General features: G+C 38.3%; 1 protein-coding gene across 3 annotated transcripts in view; it reads left to right on the top strand.

Moving 5' to 3' along the window:
- LOC131681289 (potassium voltage-gated channel protein Shaw) overlaps window positions 1-19,705 on the top strand; it is a 352,113-nt gene that overhangs the window by 182,958 nt on the left and 149,450 nt on the right. The window lies entirely within an intron of this gene.

Genomic DNA, 19,705 nt, shown 5'->3' with positions numbered 1-19,705 from the left:
GGTTTCTGCTCAGTTTGCAGCGGAGGAAAAGTTCTCCGTTCGAAGGAACCATTTTTGCTCCAGTTACCGTTGGAGAAGCACTTTGCTAATTGGAAAAAGTATTTCGACAGTTTATTTTTTCCCATTTTGTTAAAATAGAAATAAACATGGAATTAAGCAATTTTTGCTCCTCCCTCTAGCAGCGGGAAGTTCTCCCCTGTGGTTTTCCTCCAAATGCGTGAGTGAGCAATGAGAGTAAACGGTTTTTCAGCTGCTGCAAAACTTTACCCATCATGGGAATTGTGATTTTGTTTCTCTATTCCGGTCGAAAGTTTTCGTCCTACTGGGAAGCCATTAGCTGTATTCTCACGGTCAGAGCCATTGTTACGTGAACATTGTTATTGATTATGATGGTGGGAATTGTTCAGCTCGTTGTTTTTGGCCTTTTTAAGAAAAACCCTTTTCTTCAAAAGACCGTGTCTTTTATTCAGATACAACGAGATGAACAATGCCCAGCATCAATAAAATACTGATCATCGTTTTCAGGTAGTCTGGGGGTTGTAAGCTATTTCGTGCCATGTTCTATTAATTTTCAAGGTATTTATTACTGTTAATTTCGGGGAATAAATTTTAAATTCATACTTTGTAGACTCTTGGAGTTTCTTTCCTGAAGGAAAATCTTAACAAATATATAAGCAACGTTTAATTTATGCTATAAGTGAGAAAGATTCTGTAAGTGAAATTACATCAAAATACGTGATTATTAAACAAATATTCGCTTTACACTGAAGTGAAACTTTGTTCGAAAGTTTTTCTGTACTCATCACACCGATGGTTCCAGGCTCCCGTACGCTCGGTGTCGCAACCCATGTCACCTAATTGTTATTCGCTGACCCTTTCTCGTCCAAGCGCACATAATTACAAACTACTAAACCGCAACCGGATCTTCCTGAAAGCCCCGACCCGAGCCGGAATCGGTAATAACATCACGCTACATGTGAAGGCTGTTCCCATTTTTTTGTTCTTCTTCTAATGTTCACACTCGATGGCATCGCATTGGCAGCGCAGAGCACATTCAAGCGAAAGGGTAATGCTCAATGGAGCGCACCATTCCCGGTCATAAACCGAAGCAACATCTATTCACTCCCAAGTACAACACACGGATACACAGCCACACCCGCACTCACACCTTCCCAGCAAAGGGACCCGGAAGTGGGCGGTACGGTGCGGTGCGGTGTGGAGTGCACACACAAGCAGCGGAAATATTTTATAGTGGAAAACATTGAAGCGAAAGCTCCTGCGGTCAGTGGACTGAAATTGATGACCAACCGCATTTATAATGGATGACCAGTCCATCTGATGATTGCGGCTTCAACCGTCACCAGGGCTGCCACAGATGAACCACCGGGCAGGTCCAACGTATTCGCTCAGTTTCAACGGATCGATCGTCACCGAAGATCATCATTTCGGGCTCGATGAAATGTGGTTAGCAGCATCAACGATAAGCTCCGAGGTGGCACATATTCCTCTCATATGAACGAACCGAGTGAGCGGCTCACCAGCTCAGCCAAATGGCATGAAATTGGTTTGCCCGAATAGCTACATACATACACACATCGGCTGCAGAGTAGTGCCACATGGGATAATGTCACGTTCAAGATGGATACAGCGCCACGGAGCTTGGACGTTTCGTATGTCCCCCGGAGAAGCAGTCGAGATTATCACTTCGAAATATCGGCTGCAGCAGACAGATTGGCGGAACTCTTCCAGTTGGATGGCTGACTAGTTGATGCGATTTGCGTGATTCGTTCGCTCCGTGCAGGGCACTTATATCGGGTGGGTGGAATCATGCTACGGCAATTTGTTCCTCACATTCGGTTGGCTTTGAAAGAAAAATATACGAAACAGTGGGGAAAGGTACAGCTGACGGTGTGACAGTGAATGTGAATCCTTAATTTTTTTTACAAAATAAAGGAAAATGACAGGTTAATGCCTATCCGTCGGATATTGTAGATGCAGTTTACTGCTGCGTGTTGAGATCTGTTTTCTTGGTGGTGAATCATCAACTGTGTTGCCCGCGGAAACTGGGGGGCTATTCGGTGTGCCTTCTCTTGCGTCACGTCGATGTCATCATCGATACTGCTTTTTTGGTATTCATGGTGGGATTTTAAATTTCACTGTTAAAATTCAAATTAATCAGCAATTGCTTCTTTATTGGTGGTGCTGGATGTTAGTTTGGAGGTACTTGCGTTTATTGCTATTATTTCGGTTGCGAAGACCTGGAAAGAAGTTTCTCCTTAACGTTCTCCATTTGCCCGTATTTTAACATGTGCTATAGCAGACCCGTATCGCCAAGCTTAGAGGGGAGGGACGATGTAATCTTTATCTACTTTATACAATACATCAGAATAAGGGTGTCATTTCCATGTGAAAACTCATGTAAAATTTATCGCTCATTTCGTTTATTTCGTAGAAACATAAATTAGACATACAAAGCAGGCCACCTTCTTAAAGCTGTAACACCGTGGAGTAAGCTAGATCGATAAACATCGAGAAGACAACCCTATTTTGTGATGTTAGACTTGAAGATAGGGTTCATCGCGGTTGCGGTAATTACCGCAACCGCGCGGTATTTACCGCACCCGCACCGCAAAAACTGCGGTGCGGTGAGACACTTTTTCCCGCGGATGCGGTGCGGGAAATGGCTTTTACCGCGCGGTATTACCGCAACCGCGCTTCAAAAAATAATTGATAAAGTCTGCAGTCTGCATTACAAAGTGAATTAAAACTATGATTTTTACCATTTGAGAAGAAGGCAACTAGATTTTTTTTCTGAACGAATGCTTAGCAATGTCATTATTAGGAAAATCCCTTTGTCAGATCGTTCGAGTTTTACTTATTACCCTATAATACAGAAACATGATAAACATTTACTTGCTCTAATTTCCATAGACTTGACATAAAACATACTGTTACTAAGAAATAAAATCTAAAGGCTGTGTCCAATATAATTTGGCACCATTATTTTACGACATATTTTGAAAACTATTTATTTTATACTTCAAAGAAAAAATTTACAAACGAAGCTTTTCCAATACATAAAACACAAAATCCAATCATTGAAAAACGATTAAATTGTAATGTCAAATCCAATAACAAAATGCATCATTTCTCCCGATTCCTCTTGGCAATCGAATTATGAATCATTTTCGATGACATTTTCTCAACTGTGAATTTTGATTAATTTGGAGAACTTGAAGAACTACTAATACTAAGACTTAAAAACAATCCAAAGAATGTAATTATCATCATCAAACCAAACGAATTTGAAGGAATTTTTTTTCGCGTGCATCTATTGTTCGTACAACTGGGAATATTTTCTACCAAATTAACAAATAATATTTTTCAGTTAGGAGTATTTTTTAACTTTTTGAAAGTAAAGCTTTCGAAGTTAGTGTAGAGCAGTGCGATTTTTTTGTGTTTCTCAAAGTCTCCCTCAAGGCCTCCCTTCATATTGTGAAAAGTGTAAAAGTTAGCCCAGATGCCAAATTTTGCATAGTTTGGACAGTTTTTGCGTTGATTGTAAATTTATCTCGAAATCTTATACAAAGATGAAAGAAATATATATCTGTATACAAAGATGAAAGAAATCGGTTAAGTAGTTTTTGAATGGCAGGTAACATCGCAAATCATGTTTTTCCAGAGACGTTCTACAGAAAGCTTCGTCACCGAGTCGTTTGTCGATATTTTTGTAATGAAAAATTATAGCATGTTATGGAAATGATACACTATAATGTACAAAAGTTTTGATCAATTCGCTTTATGCAGTTTAAAAAATCGAGAAAGTGTTTTTTACGCCAAAACCCTTACCCCCTTAATAAAACTTGCAAAGTTGAATATTTTCATAAATGTTACATTCTTAGGAGTCCGTCAAAGTTAATTTTCGTGTAAATAAGAATAACATTTTATTATATATGGATATGCAAAACAAATGAATATTTGTTTTTGAGCACAATTTTTAAAATACATGATTTTTACCGCATTTACCGCATTACCGCGCGGTGCGGTGCGGTAAATGCAATGCGGTTGCGGTAAGCGGTGCGGTTTTATTATTTTTTTGCGGTTGCGGTGCGGACTATCCATTTACCGCCCACATCCGCACCGCGACGAACCCTACTTGAAGACTGTACGATATCTGGAGTTTTAAAATAACCCAGAGTTACCAGGGTCCAACCTGTTCCGCACTAATTTTATTTTCTAATTAAGATGTTGAGCTATTTAAGATTTTTGGCGTTGCTGGAAGCGCTGGCAACTTCTCGTTTAATCTCAAATTTACTAGACCAGCAGCAGTTTGATTCGAACTGTTATATTTGTCAACTTATCAAGAGAAAAATATTGGATTCCTTCTAATCTCAATTGCCTATAGTTTATTAACAGGTGTCCTCACAAGGGGATCGTGGCGGGTCGTTGTGCTTTCGTCACAACTCTTTCTTCTGCTCTATCTCGGAGCCTCACTTGGTTCATGGAGTGGCTCGACCTATGAGCTTTGATTTAACTCTCGACTCTTCTCTTGCCTCTAGTCTTCGCCGTGTCAGATTGAAAATATATATTTTTTTGTTTCAAATGTTTCATCGTCGACAAGTAGCTCATCAAGTTCGTGGCTGGCGAGTTATTTTGCATAAGTGTAAAGTATATTAAGAATGTAATAAACATTTCCACAATTATATTGAACATGGAGTCATAGTTTGGAGAAATGAGAAAGGAACAATTGCACCACTAGTAGCGGTAAGCTTGAAATTAGTTGGTACCGCCACACGGTACTATCTTTGATTTTAGGCCCTAGTTTAGTCCGGCCTAAGACGTTAGTACCTGTCATTGCAGAAATGGCTGCATCCTGAAACCAAACGAAAACAGTGTAAAAGGCCGCCATGTTCCTTTTGCATACATCTCAATAATTTGAATCAACTTTTTGACATTCATTTGCATTACCATGGCCCATGTTGCACACAAACCATATGAGGATAAGCAAGTTTTATCCCGTACGAAAAACAGGTGTAATCGAATTTTAAATGCAATTTTTTAATATTCTTTATCGTCCTATATCTAGAAGGTGCTACACGCTCATTTCAAAACGTCACATCGAAGAGTTATATTGCAGGTTAGCAGAAGTAGAATCATTTTGAAACAAACCGTCGAACGACATTTTATAATTGGATTCATAGATGAAAATTGTTTTCAAATGTTAGTTTACCTATGGCTATCAAAATGAGTGAAGTTTAATTTGCTCACATTTTTTTAGTTAAATTAACAAAAGTAAAAGAAAAGAATATATAATCACAATTTGTACCATTTTCTAGTTATATCTTCTCACAAGAAACACAATAAGCAAGTGGAAGTTTATTTATATTTTTACTGCTTTCGAAGGAGCTCAAAACTAAGATTGAATAAAAAAATGTAAATGAAGCCATGTCATATAGCCTAAGTAACACTTTTAAATATGACGGCAAACAAGCTGCTACTAATATTCTCATTTTGATCGTTATTTAAATGTTATCGGAGCTTGCTCATATTGTTTCGTAATTTATACATTTCTAGCATATCTTGAACGATTTGCATTTCCGCTGAAGTACAAATTTTGGTTTAATTCTTAATGATAGAACAGCTAAAAGTTGAATACGGATCGCCAAAATCGTGTCGGAACTTAAGGGGGGTTGTGTAAAATATTATCGGCAGGTATTTTCGATACAAAGATTGTTTGTATTTTCAGTTAGGCGCCACATCGAAAACTTGTTTTGCGGTATACACTATAACTCAAAATCTACTGGACCAAACCTAAGACAAGACGTGACAATCGGCTTCTTGTTTTTCATTCGACATTCTTCTTTTCGCAAATTTCCACCTGCCTTCATTTATTCATTTTTACTCTTTTAACGATAATAATATTATTATTCAAAAGTAATTACATTATTTTTCTATAAATACACAGCCAAACATCATTTAGCTATCCTTGCAGTAACATTGCGTACGGTGCAAAAAGTCAGAAACAACCAATCAGGAGCTGGACATTCTGACGTAAAATTGGAACAAAAACGACCCCCTCTGTTGTCATGTCTTGTCTTAGGACCAAACTTTGAGACATTTGCACAGTTGTTTTTCACAGCATTTCACAAGTAATTAAGGGAGGCTTTTGTTTTTTGGTCGATTTTCGATTTTTTCGTGGCACTTTAAAATCAAAGTTCGATTATTGCTAAAAAACGATTAACATGTTATTGTAAAATAATAATATTAAGTAGTTTGCAAAAAGCTCTTGTAGCCTGGGCAATGATGTGAAGAAGAAAAACTGTGCAAAATTCAAAACGATTGGTCCAAGAAATTTTGAGATATGATTTACAACGGATTTCGTCGAGATCGTGAAGATTCATTGTCTGCATCTAGCATCAGATTCAATTTGTAAATTTATAATGGTCAATGCATTATTATCAGACAGCTCGCAGACTCTAGGAAGTAACTAATTGTAATTTTTATTAATTAAAATTACTGGACTTTTGGTTTTCAGGCTTGATTGGGTAATCGTGCTGATAATTTGGATTACTTCATTTTCAGCAAAGTAGGTCTTCCATATGCATGGTTAGTAGAGAAGGTAGGTAGGATGGTATAATAAGCCCCACCAGGCTAAAATGTCAGATTTCTATTCCATGGACGACTGATACAAATATTTGAAAAGATTTATGGCATTTTCGACGTTTTTTCACTCAAAAGCCATTCCGCGTAAAATTAAAATATCGAAAAAATCCTACGTATGTCGCTATTGACATAAGGAATCAGAAAAACTTTTGTTTTTGGCACTAGGTTAAAAATCACGGCCGTGGACCCCTTTTAAAAACGCGCATAAGGTAAAAAAGCTGCAAAGCCGCCATCTTGCGATGAAATTGCTCGAAAAAATTATTTTGTTTGATTCAATATTTATGTTATAAATCCCATTCAACAAGCTGTCGATTGACCATTTTATTGAGCAATAAAAAAAATCTCGAAATAAGCCTATTTTTTGTGCTCTACAGTGGTGTAACCCCTTAAGCTAAATCGAGAATTTCAAAATCGTTTTAAAAACATAAATACATAGACTAATAAATGGCATAAACAGTGAATTTTAAATTAACTTCACTCTGCAGTTTTTTAACATTGCCGTGTATTGCTGACCAGGACCACAGAGAACAGACATCCATGATCGAACAAAAATATTTAAAAAACGTGTGTAAACATTTACGATAAACACTAGCGCCGCCAAACCAACTTATCCCAACTATCGATCAAATCCATTCCGGAATCGGTTCGAAATCCTGAATGGATTCAGTATGGATTCTTGCTCAAAGAAAACAACCTATTCCGACTCTATCGGTTGATGCATTTGAACTGGAATTCATGCTGGAAGTCCGAACCGGTTCCGGACTAGTTTGACTGGGTAGAGAAATAACCGCTGTCAATTCTGTCGAACTCAGCCACAAAAAATATGACGACAATAGCGCACCTGGTTTGGATATCCCAACTACCTTCGAAACCGTTAGAGATTTTACACAAGTTGAATGCTGAAGATGGACGTCTGTTCTCTGTGCCAGAACGCAGCAATGCAAATGGCAGCATCATGTTACCGGAAGAAGACAAAAATATGCAAAAATTTGTCATGCTTCTCTTGCATACATTTCGTTATTTTCAATCCTCTGTTCGGCTTTCTTCTGGATAAATATGGCTCTCTTTGCTCGCAATAAAGATGGCAATAAATTAGCCAGTTTATCAGGTAGGAAAGGCAAGCACTGACGAACTACACTGATAAAATAAAGTACTAATTAATGCATTTTCAATAAAAATGGAATAACCCATTAATTGGGTAAAGAGTCCGTACCCATAAATGAATACAGATCTTGTACGTCAACCTGGGTATGTTTTACCCATTATTTTTCGTAGAATTGTTACATCAAAATGCGTAAAAAATATCCATTCATGAAAATCGCGCCAGGATGAAAAATACTGCCAATAGAATTATTTCTAAATTAAAAAAAACACAAATTAACATTCATTTAACATTATTGTCTCCTTAACTACTTAACAAAATAAAATCGCCAACTGGATATATTTTTGATGGCTGGATCTTTTGGCTGCTCTAAAAATGCCGAACTGGCGCATATTTGCAACATCCTCAGTAATCTAAACAGCCGTTGTTTTATGAGCGTTGCCGAAATGTTCCGTTTCCGCCACGGATTCAGATGCAGGCCGATAATTTGCAGGTTCCGCTACGAACTAAGGTTCGCAGGTTAACTCGCTTAAAATAATTCTTAATGATTTTTCACTCATTATTAAGATAAAAATGTCAATGGACAATACCTCATCGAGTAGTTGTGAAATGGATAAATTGCACTCATTGTTAGTAGCAAAAAATACCCATTTTTTGACAGCTCGAATAATTTCCAAAAATGGGCAATTTGAATACAATGGGTAAAGTTTTTTTACCGTGTATATGTAATCGCACTTGAATTTCCTAGCAGTAGGTAATCTTAAATCTGCGCATCCTGCTTCCTCCAACGAAAAACGAGAGGGAGTCCAAATTTACCCAAAAATAATGAGATATTCCCCAAAGCCGAATAAACTTCATCCCATTAATTTTGAGTAAAAAAATCATTCCCTCTCCCTTGTTTCCGGCCGTGAAATAAGGACAGCAAATTTACCTACTGTTACCTACTGTAACAGTAGGTAATACATTTTAGGTGTGTAACTGCTATGAACTGTGTTTATTCAGTAACGGTTTGTCCGGAATTTCCTTTCAAGGAGAATTTTGACAGTTGGCTTTTAACCCGTAATCACATGTTTGTCGAGAAATAACTATCATGGCACCAATTACAACCACCACATCTAACTCGACGAGCGCCTATTCAAACTGAATAAAAACATGCATATGTATACCAATTAATTTTCTTTTGTTCATTTAATATTATGTCACAGCAGGTACGTCATCAGCCAACTTTCAACTATCCAACACGTTAAAGTTCTAAGTTCAGAAACATATCGGCTACAAGTTGACAAAAATTGTACTCAAACGCTATAGAATGAGACATTTGACAAAGAAAAGCTATATTACTGTACGAAACTATCGGAAAGAAAAACAATTCACCATGTTGTCTAATTTACTCATTTTATTTAACTTGAATTTGTTGTTTTTTAACATTGACGTGTAACGCAGATCAGAACGCAGCCATATAAATGACAGCATCGTTTGATTAAAGCTTACCAAATATTTTAGGCCGGTTTAAAAGTTAGTCCGGTTTAAAAAAACTGTTGGTACGGTTTTGTGCTTACGACTATAGGTGGATTAAAACGGTTTTTTTAATTGGATCATGATCATTGATTACTTCATTTCAACAAAATGGCAGCTATGTATTCCATTCAATATCAACTGCCATAAACAGTACTGACTAAAACACACCCCACCCGATTCCCCATTCAGACAGTGTACAAAATAGCACACAGAGATGAGTGCCAATCACTTCCAGTTGTCCCGTTTATCTTCAAGGTGCTATTTTTGTCAGCATCACTGTCTACGCATCGAACGGACAAAAATATGATTCGTTTCTGCCTGACACGACCCGCCCCCACCACTATGATAAACACTCAGTTCCGGCTGAGGAGCCTTTTTGATTCCGCCCTTCATTAATGTTGACTCACGTCCGACGAAGCCTAGAGCATTTCCGTTTCTTCCCTAGACGTGTGTGACCGATATTAGTTGTGTCATAGTGTCGATAGTTTGCTTTTCTAATTAGAAACATGCGTCCGGGTCCTTGAGACGTCCGTTCATTAGAAGTATGGGATAGGTAATTAGACCTGGCTAGGGATAATGACATGATTTGTAAGGTTGCTGCTGGGTCATTGATAAGAAGCAAAATGTAACAGTTTTTGAAACAGCGCATCGATAATTCATAACGGTAAGTGGGAAATTTATGGACGGTCGAAACGAAGGTTATTTTCCTCCAACCATTACGGGATCGTTCAATTTGGTTTTCCTTGACCTTTTAATGGAGAAAAAAATACCAACACAAAAAGTGTTTCTTAGCTTGGTCGGTTAGAACCACGTTTGTTTTAATAAAACTGCTCAAGGTAGAATTAATTTTCTTTTTTTAATAACAACGCATTTATTCGTTTCTTTTTCTCTATTACAGGTATGCAACCAATTCCAAGAGCGAACTTCAAACAATAACTTGGCAAGTAGATGTTTTAAGATGACTTATTTCGTCAAATGAAAAGCCAAAATAATAACAAATTTGAACAGTTTGCATTAATTTGCATTCACCATCCTAACCCAACACATTCAACGACTTCATTTGTGAAAATGGTGCCATCTACCATCTCGAGTTGATTACTTTTAAGTTGCCCTCTGCACAGCAGCCTTCAAACTACTGCTGTCGTTCCGTTATATAAATAGAAAAATGGCCTCGAGGGTTGCACCTTATATTACTCATACTTACTGTTTTTCGGACGAATATGGAGTGCATGTGGAATGATAAAAAATCTAACGACCATGAAATAGTGGCACCGAGATTTTAAACAAGAAGGCACAGTGGTCCAGAATGCAAATTGAGCAGTAATTTTGAGATTTTACTAAAACTAAACAACTTAGCCTTATTAAGTCTTTGGAGAAGTTTTCGTAGTTTATGAGCGCCCTCTTTTTGTAAAAACAACAGTTAGGGTGTTCATATTTTTACCAAGATCAACAAATTAACTTTTTAATGATTCTAGCTAGAGCCAAACAACCTTCAGCGAAGTTGTAGAACGACAAATTTTGGAAAAGTTTACTGAAGACATGTAAGCTCTATCTGTTATACTTTTTATTTTACAACAAATTTAAAGTCGGAGCTTTTGGTGTTTCTTCGAAATACAGTTTTATTCCAATAACTTTTCCTGTATTCATTTAAAACTGAAGTAGTCTTCAGACAACTTTAAAATTGTTTCAAGGAGAATAATTTGTTTCATGGCACCATATATCTAGCTATTTCCGTTGAAAATCTATGAGCACTTTTTCGCCAAAAATGGGGTTGTGTGGAAAACCAATATCAGTCATTTGGGGCAAATAAAAGATATTTCTTTTTGGACTATAAATAAGGTCATCATTAGAGTTATAATTGAGCAAAAAATGGCGAAAACGATATTTGTTAAAATTTCATAAAATTGATTTAAAAAAGTCTATTTTTGAAATATTAATTGCTTATATCTTCCAAACAATAAAAGCTAGAGTTTTGATATATTAGAAGAAAATGTTCGTCTTCAAAAACTCTGAAAAACATCTGAAGGATAGGTTGAAAAAAAAAAAATGAAAACTGAAAATGTTATATTAAAAATTTGGTTTTTCATGAATTGACACTTTGTAATATGTTTAAATTACTTACACAATGGACAATATAAAAATGTACGTTTTCATGATAAAATATTGCACTATACAATACTTTTCTGTTATTTTAAATGGTGGGTAGGGTGGTTCTAATTTTTTTAAAATAAGAAAATTAACTTTTTAATGGTTCGAGATAGAGTTTCGCTGTCTTCCAGAAAATTGAAAAAATAGAATTTTAAAAAACTATGTCGAAGACACTGAAACTCTATGTCGTGTACTTTTCATTTTACAAGTAATTTACCAAAAAAATTTAGTGTGTTTCTTAAAAAATAGTTTTCTTTGTATAACTTTTGCAGTTTTGATTTTTCATTAAGATCACTTTAGAAATACATTCAGATATTTTGAAGGTGAACAATTTTTCTTAATATTTTGAACCTCTAGCTTCGCTCGTTAGAAAGTTATATATACTGTTTAGTAAAAATAAACCATTTTTTGAGTAAATATTGCAAGATGTAAAAAAATATCGTATTTGCCATTTTTTGGTAATGTAACTACAAAGCATGCTATTTCATATGCATGCAACAGTATTTAATGTTCAGTGCCCGACTCGAATATAATTCTATTTGAAAAAGTTATATTTTTTATATAAAAGTTCTTATAACTTTAAAACGAAAAAAGTTAAGTAGTTGGTGTTTTAAAGCAAATTATGCGCCCTAAAACAATATTCAAGTTGTCCAAAGGGTACTTTAGCATAAAATAAAAAAACTTCAAAAGTTATATAAATAAAACCGTTTTTAAGAAACACCATAAAGCTTACATTTGAATTTCTCGTGCAATGGAAAATATAAAAGCTAGAGCTTGCATGTCTTCAGCAAATTTATCTAAAATGTGTTGCTCTACAACTTTATCGAAGACAGTAAAGCTCTATCTCAAACCGTTAAATATTGCTAAATTTAGAACCATCATAGCATCGGTTTAAACAAAAAGAAGGCCTTGCAAAGCACAACAACTTTGCCTAACATGTCGTAAGGCTAAGTCATTTAATTTTAGCAAAAAGTTAAAATTCCTGCTAAATTCGCATTCTGGACCACTGTGGAATGTAGTCAATGATTGCCTGAAAATTGTTCTTTTAGGTCAGGTACAGTTAAATTCAACATCAATCTGAATATTCTGAGCCATTGATTGCATTGGACTTGGTGCCAGAGTTAAAAATATTCAAATTCATTGAATGAAAATTGATCATATTCAGCCGCATTCATGTTCAATATTCAGTGACGCAGCTGAAAACGTCAAACGAACAAACCACCCATTCATCCATGCACATTTTCATTCGTCTCCGATTATTACACGAAGCGACCGTGCAGCAACGAATCAAACGCATCAAAGTAGGCCCTGGCACAATGTAAGCGATGATGATTGTTGTTTCATATGCTTTACCGGTACTTGAAAACATTTTACTAGATAATTAGTGAAATGAATATATTGTACGATATTCAACTGAATGAATAAGGATGGATATTTGAATTAATATTTTTTCTATTCACCGCGAGTCGCGTCAGGTTCATTTCAGCCGTCAAAAAGAGCTTCGATTATTTTTAACTCTGCTTAGTGCGTCCTCCATTCCAAGGGTCTAGATAACTGAGAAATTTATTAAACTTTGCAACTTTTTCAAACGGAGACGGGCCTGCACTGCACTACTACTTTCTTACATGCAAAGGCGTCTGAGTTTCATATAAGGTCTTACTTTGCTTTTTCACAGATTATTGCCGTTTTGTTGAAGTAACCAATCCTCAAGAAGGTTAATTGAATCTTTTACTGGGAATAAGGCGGTTACATCAAAAGAGATCATTATTTCGTCCTCTTTGATTTCACCTGAATTCTGCAGTTGAAAAACGAATTCTTATGTACACTTGACAGATCGGCTGGGGAATTTTTTAGGCATATTTTTAAATTTATCTACAAGCCATTTTGCAAGTTTTTGGGTTGAAGCATCTACTGCTGAAATAATTTTCCTGATCTCATTGCCAGGTTTATGAATTTTTGGAAGTCCCTTTATCCTGGGAAAGGAGGGGTTTGAAACTTTAAGTCGAGTTAGATTTCCTCCCAGAATTAGTTTGCACTCTTTAAAAGATTTGTCTACTCGTTTGATCATTTCAGGAAGAGGATTCTCTATGCTCTATATGGTCCAAATATATTTTTTGGCTCATGAGAGCTTCATATTGAAATAAAGAAATAAAAACAATTAAAGAATTGAGGGAAAAACCTGTTTTCTACATAAAGGCTGACAAGGGAAACAAAGTAGTTATCATGGATAGAGAACAATATGAAATATGGTCATATGAGCAAGCTGAAAAATTTCTCGATGACGTAATTTTTTTCAATTCATTTTTTTCTGACGGTCTCTGTCGGCACTGAGTGTCAATCACCGATGTCAGAGAACCAAGTCCATCCTCCTGAGCCTAGATGTCAATCCATCGACACATGAACCGAGATCAACTGCCTTACTTTCCTTCCGAAGCAAGACATAACGAGAGAGTGCAGTACCTGACGAGAGATCATATGGGTTGCCTCCATAGTAGGGAACACTTTCCAACACTTCCACAACGAACCTTATCATTACAATGGGCGGCGGTGTGTCTCAATTATTTACAATTAATGCAATTCATGAGCCCCGGAACCTAAAACTGCAGTCAGGCAGACGAATCTTACAAAAGAACAGGTAGATAGGTAGAGCAGACCCGGCGTAGGTCACCCGATAAGAGTCTGAGTTAACATAGGTCTTTTTCCCATCAGCTGCGGTTGATGCTAAATACATTCGTTTGCAGTCTATTTTCATCGCTGGCTGAAGCATGGCATCTTTAAAACAGTTTCAGCAGATCCGCGTAAATCAAACTCGAATCGGAAACCACGCCATCGAGTTCGACCTGCTTTGTTGGTACGTAGACTTTGTACTTCTACGTTAAGGGCTAATAGCCAGCAATATCAATTATATTATTTACCGTCACTCTTAGTTTATCAGAGCGAGTTTTCGGTATATCTGTCACGATCAAATAAGGACCGGTTGTGAAGCAACGGCATAGTTTGAGCCGGAAAGCGAACCTTTTTAAGGGAAAGTCTCAGTTTTGCACGAGCCTAGAGCGCAATGCAGATGGTAAGCGAGACAAGAAGGGGGAAGGTAATATAATAGCAGTACTTAACTTTGTTGAACGGTATCCAAGCTGCTCACAAATAACAGTTACTCACACATACACACATACACACAAAAGAAACAAAAATGGTAAGATAATAAAAGATAACCTAGATAAGACTAGGAAGAGCATTTAAGCGGTATGATAATCGCCGTACGAATGGACTTATAATCGTTAGTGACCAGTCAAAAATTACGTAACGTGAAAATGGCCTAAAATAGAATATCTTGTGCGTTCTCCGCCTCCTCAAGGTTTCGGAATGTTTTCTTCTTTTGTGTGTGTGCGTGAGTAAACGCTATTGGGCCAGCAGTGTTTCTTTTCTTGTGAGCCGCCTGCATACCGTTATACTAGGTAAGTAACACTATTGCTGATAAGCTTGGGGTGATAGTAAATTGTTTGAAGCAGGTAAATCATACTGCTGGTTACGGGCCTTTTATAAAGGAGTACATAGTGTACGTACCAACAAACCAGGTAGAAATGGATGGTGCCGTTCCCGATTCGTGTTTTAATTACTCGGATCTGATAAAACACGGGAGGAGAATCGATATCAACCCAGACTCTCCCAGTGTCTCTACTATGGAAGAAATCCACATGATCTCTCTATATGTCTTGCGTACAGACAGTTCGAGAAAAAAACTGAAGCGTTTCATTCAGTGATCTTTTACAAAAATGTCAAAGAGACCTACGCAGCCGATCACTACGAATATCTATACTAAATTATCTACTGACGAATGTAACTTTAATAGCCCCCAAGAGAGAAAATCTTCTGCTCTGCCTAGAAGCGATAGAAAGAGGAGGAACTCTTTCAAGCTCCCTTCAAACTCCTCCAAAGCAACAGCTCGTGGAAGTGCTGGCGCCAAACCGAAACAAGGAGCTTATGGTTTCAAAAATCTAAGTTCAGAAAAGGAGTTTCTAGCGCTTCTTCGCACTTAAAAACCCTTGTGTTTATATGTCTCTGCCGGAAAAAGAACCCAGCGCTGGCTTAATAAAATTCACTGATTATTGTGTACCGCATTTTTATAGCTATAAATATTTCTGACCCTCTTAAAAGCATCCTAATAACTTTTGTTCCCATTGAAAACAATATTCATGATGCAGTTGACTGCAAAGTGAGTGGCCGTATAGCGATTGTATCTATCGATAGTTTATTTATCGAACAAGGTCACGAATTTGATCACTGTTCTACAGTAGAATGCCGACAATCGATTCTCTTAAAATTAAAAAAAATTGAATCAAGCGATACATAGCATACTTCAGAAAACGATCTCAGCATTTCATGATTTTATCATTTTTGTTTGGATCGAGAGGACTCTTACGGAGGAGTACTTTTGAGGATCAAAAAGTGCTATTATTTGAATCGAATCTTCCTCACCTCGACTCTAGATATTGAAGTTGCCGCTTGCCAAAATATAATTAAAGACCTTTGCATCACTTCCACATAGAGCCTCAGTTGGGCATTCACGGCTTTGCGATATTGCGGAACTCCGTTTCGGAGCGAACTACCTCACTCCATGTAAAACCTTCGATACGACCATTTTGAGCACGGATAAAATGACACGGATTGCTGCTACCCTAGAGTGCCCTTCTACCTTAGACTTAAATCCCTCTGCTCGGCATTACTGAATCCCTGATCCCCACGGTAGTACGGCGGAGGAGCACGAGTTCTTGGTCGACTTTATTTTCGACACCGCGTGTCAAGCTCTGACTAAACGCGTACCACACGCGAACTCTCGCGGACGATCTCCTAACGCATTGTGAAGTAAAGAGTGCTCAGACGTACATGCGGATAAGGCCCCCGCTTATAAGATCGTAGGAGACGACGGGTTACTCGCTAGCTATCGACAGTACGCGAAGTTAGAAACGCGAATGAAGAGTCTAATGAAAGCCAAAAAACGCAGTTATTTGCGCCGGTTCGTTCGACGGATGGGAAACGAAAGAAATATCGATGAGCACCCTTTGGGGCATATTCAAACCGTGGGATATTAAATTTCGTCAAGAAGCTTTGCCCGGATCCTGCCCCGGTACAGACGATCTATCGTACCGCGTCCCCTCACGATATTGTGAATGAACCATCGTTTTCGACGGTGGAGTTCGCACTAACTCTCTTGTCATGCAACAACCCCGAGGTTAAACAGAATCAAATTCAATTGATTGAAGAATCTGCCTGACTCTGCGAAAATGTGTTTGTTGCATTTATTCAGCAAGTTCTTTGAGGGAAATATTGTCCCTCATCACTGAATGCAAGTGAGGGTCATCGCTATCCAAAAACCAGGAATACCAGGCTCCGACCACAATTCGTATCGGTCGATTGAAATGCTGTCCTGTATCCGAAAGTTGTTCGAGAAACTGATCCTTTTCCGCCTCGACAATTGGGTTGAAGCATATTGCTCACTGTCAAAGAGACGATTTGATTTCCGCAAAGACAAAAGCACGAACGATTGTCTTGCGTTGCTATCAACAGAAATTCAAATGGCCTACGCTAACAAAGAGCAGATGGCATCATTTTTCTTGGAAATTAAAGTGGCTTTTGATTCAGTTTCTATTACCACTTTTTCTGAGAAGTTGCACCACCAATTTTAAACAAATATTTAATAAACTCGTTGTCGGAATAACACATGAATAACAGATTCCTAAACCAACTATTTGACCTTGACACCGCCAACATGGAGACGTCGTTCATCTTGGAAGTGATGAAAGAGTAAAGGGTCATAGACGTTCGAAGGATCACCGGTAGCCCTGCAAAAACCTACCAACAACAGATACTCCATGCTATGGTAAAAGGTATATCCAGCCGCAACAGAAACCAACAAGAGCACGGTGCCGACAAATCTCGCAGATCGACTACTTTCCAATTCAATTAACGTACGTCCGCATACCACCAGCCACTCGCCGGAACGGTTCGCCTATGAGGAGACAGTGTCGGACTCCCTCGGCTTTGAATACACGCCCGACCAACTAATGACTGAACTCGTTCAAGCCGCCGAGCGCAGTATTCATCGTACAAGTGGCAAAACTTCAACCCTGTTTGTTTGCTACTTGTTTCGGTTTTGCCACCCACTAGTGGAACCGGGAGGTCAGTCAAGCCACAGACCGGCGCGAAGCACTTCGGATACTGAAAAAGATCTCCGCGTGCCACTCCATGAACGAACAAAGGGCTGCAGAGTTTCGTAGATCATGAAACCGGGCCAGGTAGGCTATCGAGGCTTCGAAGATCATGAGCTGGAACGCGTTTCTCTAAGGAATATCTCCAGATGTTTTAACCGCCGAGCTTTGAAGGAGAGTGAACGCCCTCTGCGGGAAAAGGAGGCACGTCGGCTTCTGCCTTGAAGTAAATGGAACCACAACAGTCGGAATTGCTGAAGAACTCGGCAAACACTTTAGCTCATTGTCCTCAGACGCTGCTCTCCATTTTTAGCACGATGCAGAAGACTTGGAAGAGCGCCCATATCCTTCTCACCGGACTCCGGACAAGACTTCACCGGAGTGTTCTCAGGAATAGAATAAACGGCGGCACTCGTTACCGCCCTCGACAACTCCGCAGGACTAGATGACGTAGGCTACCCTATGCTACAACATAATCATCCATAGGCTTGAACCGCATCTGGAATGGCCAATCCATCCCATCCTCTTGGAAAATGGCCCTTGTAATTGCCATACCAAAGAAGGGTGACATACCTCGTACAGCAGAAGACTTCCGGCCGATTATCTTGCTCCCCTATGTAGCGAAAACTATAAGGTGGATGGCCAATAAGCGGCTTTTGACCTACCTCGAAGAAAACTTCCATCCTGACCAGCGCCAATTCGCATTTCGCAAGGGTGGAGGGACTGGAGGCCACCTCGGAGCCTTTGGGAAATTCACCGGCAGGCCCTGGCGGACGATCTGCATGCAGACATAGCAATAGTGGACGTCACTAAGAAATATAACACAGTTTACCGCGAGCGGATTCTCCAGCAACTAGCTAGCTGGGGAGTCACCGGAACCCCTTGTGAACTACATCAAGGACTACCTCAACAATCGTTTCTTCCGAGTGAGAGTCGATAACGTACAGTTCAGAACGTATTTGGAATAACTCTTCGCCTTCACTTTATTCCTCGTCACCATGAACTTTCTCTCTCTCTCTCTCTCTCTTTGCATCTCTGCCGAGGAGAGTTTATATTTTCGTCTACTCCGACGACATCGTAATCGTCGACCGCTCGCGTGCGGGTAAATCTCAAAGCCGCAGTGAACACCATCGGAAAATGGGCTGAAGCAGTGGGGTTCAACATAGCCGCCGCCAAATGCTCAGTATCACACTGTTGCAATTCCTATCACCTAGCAACTAACAAAACGGTCAAACTCAGCAATACACTTATCCCTTCCCGCAGAGAATAAAAAATCTTCGGTAACACGCTGGACAGCCCTCTCACTTTCGTATCGCACTTCCGGACTATCAAACGAAACCGTGAAAGCAGGAAACGCCTCAGAACTGGAGAACTGCTCTGGACGTCGCACAGTGGCACGACTTAAAACAAAAGGTGGACTAAAGTCCAAACTCTTCCGTATCGGTTCATATAGTACGCTTTTATGTAATTTTGGTACGCTGAATTCGTTTTCGATATTAAAACATTTCAAAAATGAACATTTACTATTCATTACGGTGTCTCAAAAATATTTTTTTTCTGAATCGTTCTTAAAATTTGTGTATATTATTTTTCGTGTGCTAAATCGTTTTTGAAATTAACATTTGTAAAAAAATCTCATTGTGCATTAGGGTGGCTCAAAAATAATTATTTTGTTGTGAAGGTTCAAAATTTTTTTAAAGACATTTTTGTGCGCTGAATTCCTATGTTGGTTATAAAAATAGAAATTAACTTTACTACTTATTAGAGTGGCTCAAAAGTAAATATTTTGTCTTTTATAAAGATTTCTTTCAATTGTAACTTTGGAATTTATTTTCCGTATTGAAACGAATTGATTGACATCTCATTATGGGTGGCAACGTGAGGTCCAACAAAAAGCGCGGAAGGTCACTCGACGGACGGAATTACCGGGGACTGTATGATACGTGATCGATAAAATGAAAAGAAGCGTCGTACTTCTATCGACTAACAATTTGTACTGCTTTATTTGATCCAGTTAGGGGGTTTTTATAATTAGTAGAAACAAAAGGGTAAAGAAAAAAAATGTGCT

The sequence above is a fragment of the Topomyia yanbarensis genome, chromosome 2, assembly GCF_030247195.1.
Source record: "Topomyia yanbarensis strain Yona2022 chromosome 2, ASM3024719v1, whole genome shotgun sequence".
Taxonomy (NCBI): Eukaryota; Metazoa; Arthropoda; class Insecta; order Diptera; family Culicidae; genus Topomyia; species Topomyia yanbarensis.
The sequence above is the reverse complement of the archived record's forward strand: the minus strand, read 5'-3'. Positions and strand labels throughout refer to the sequence as shown.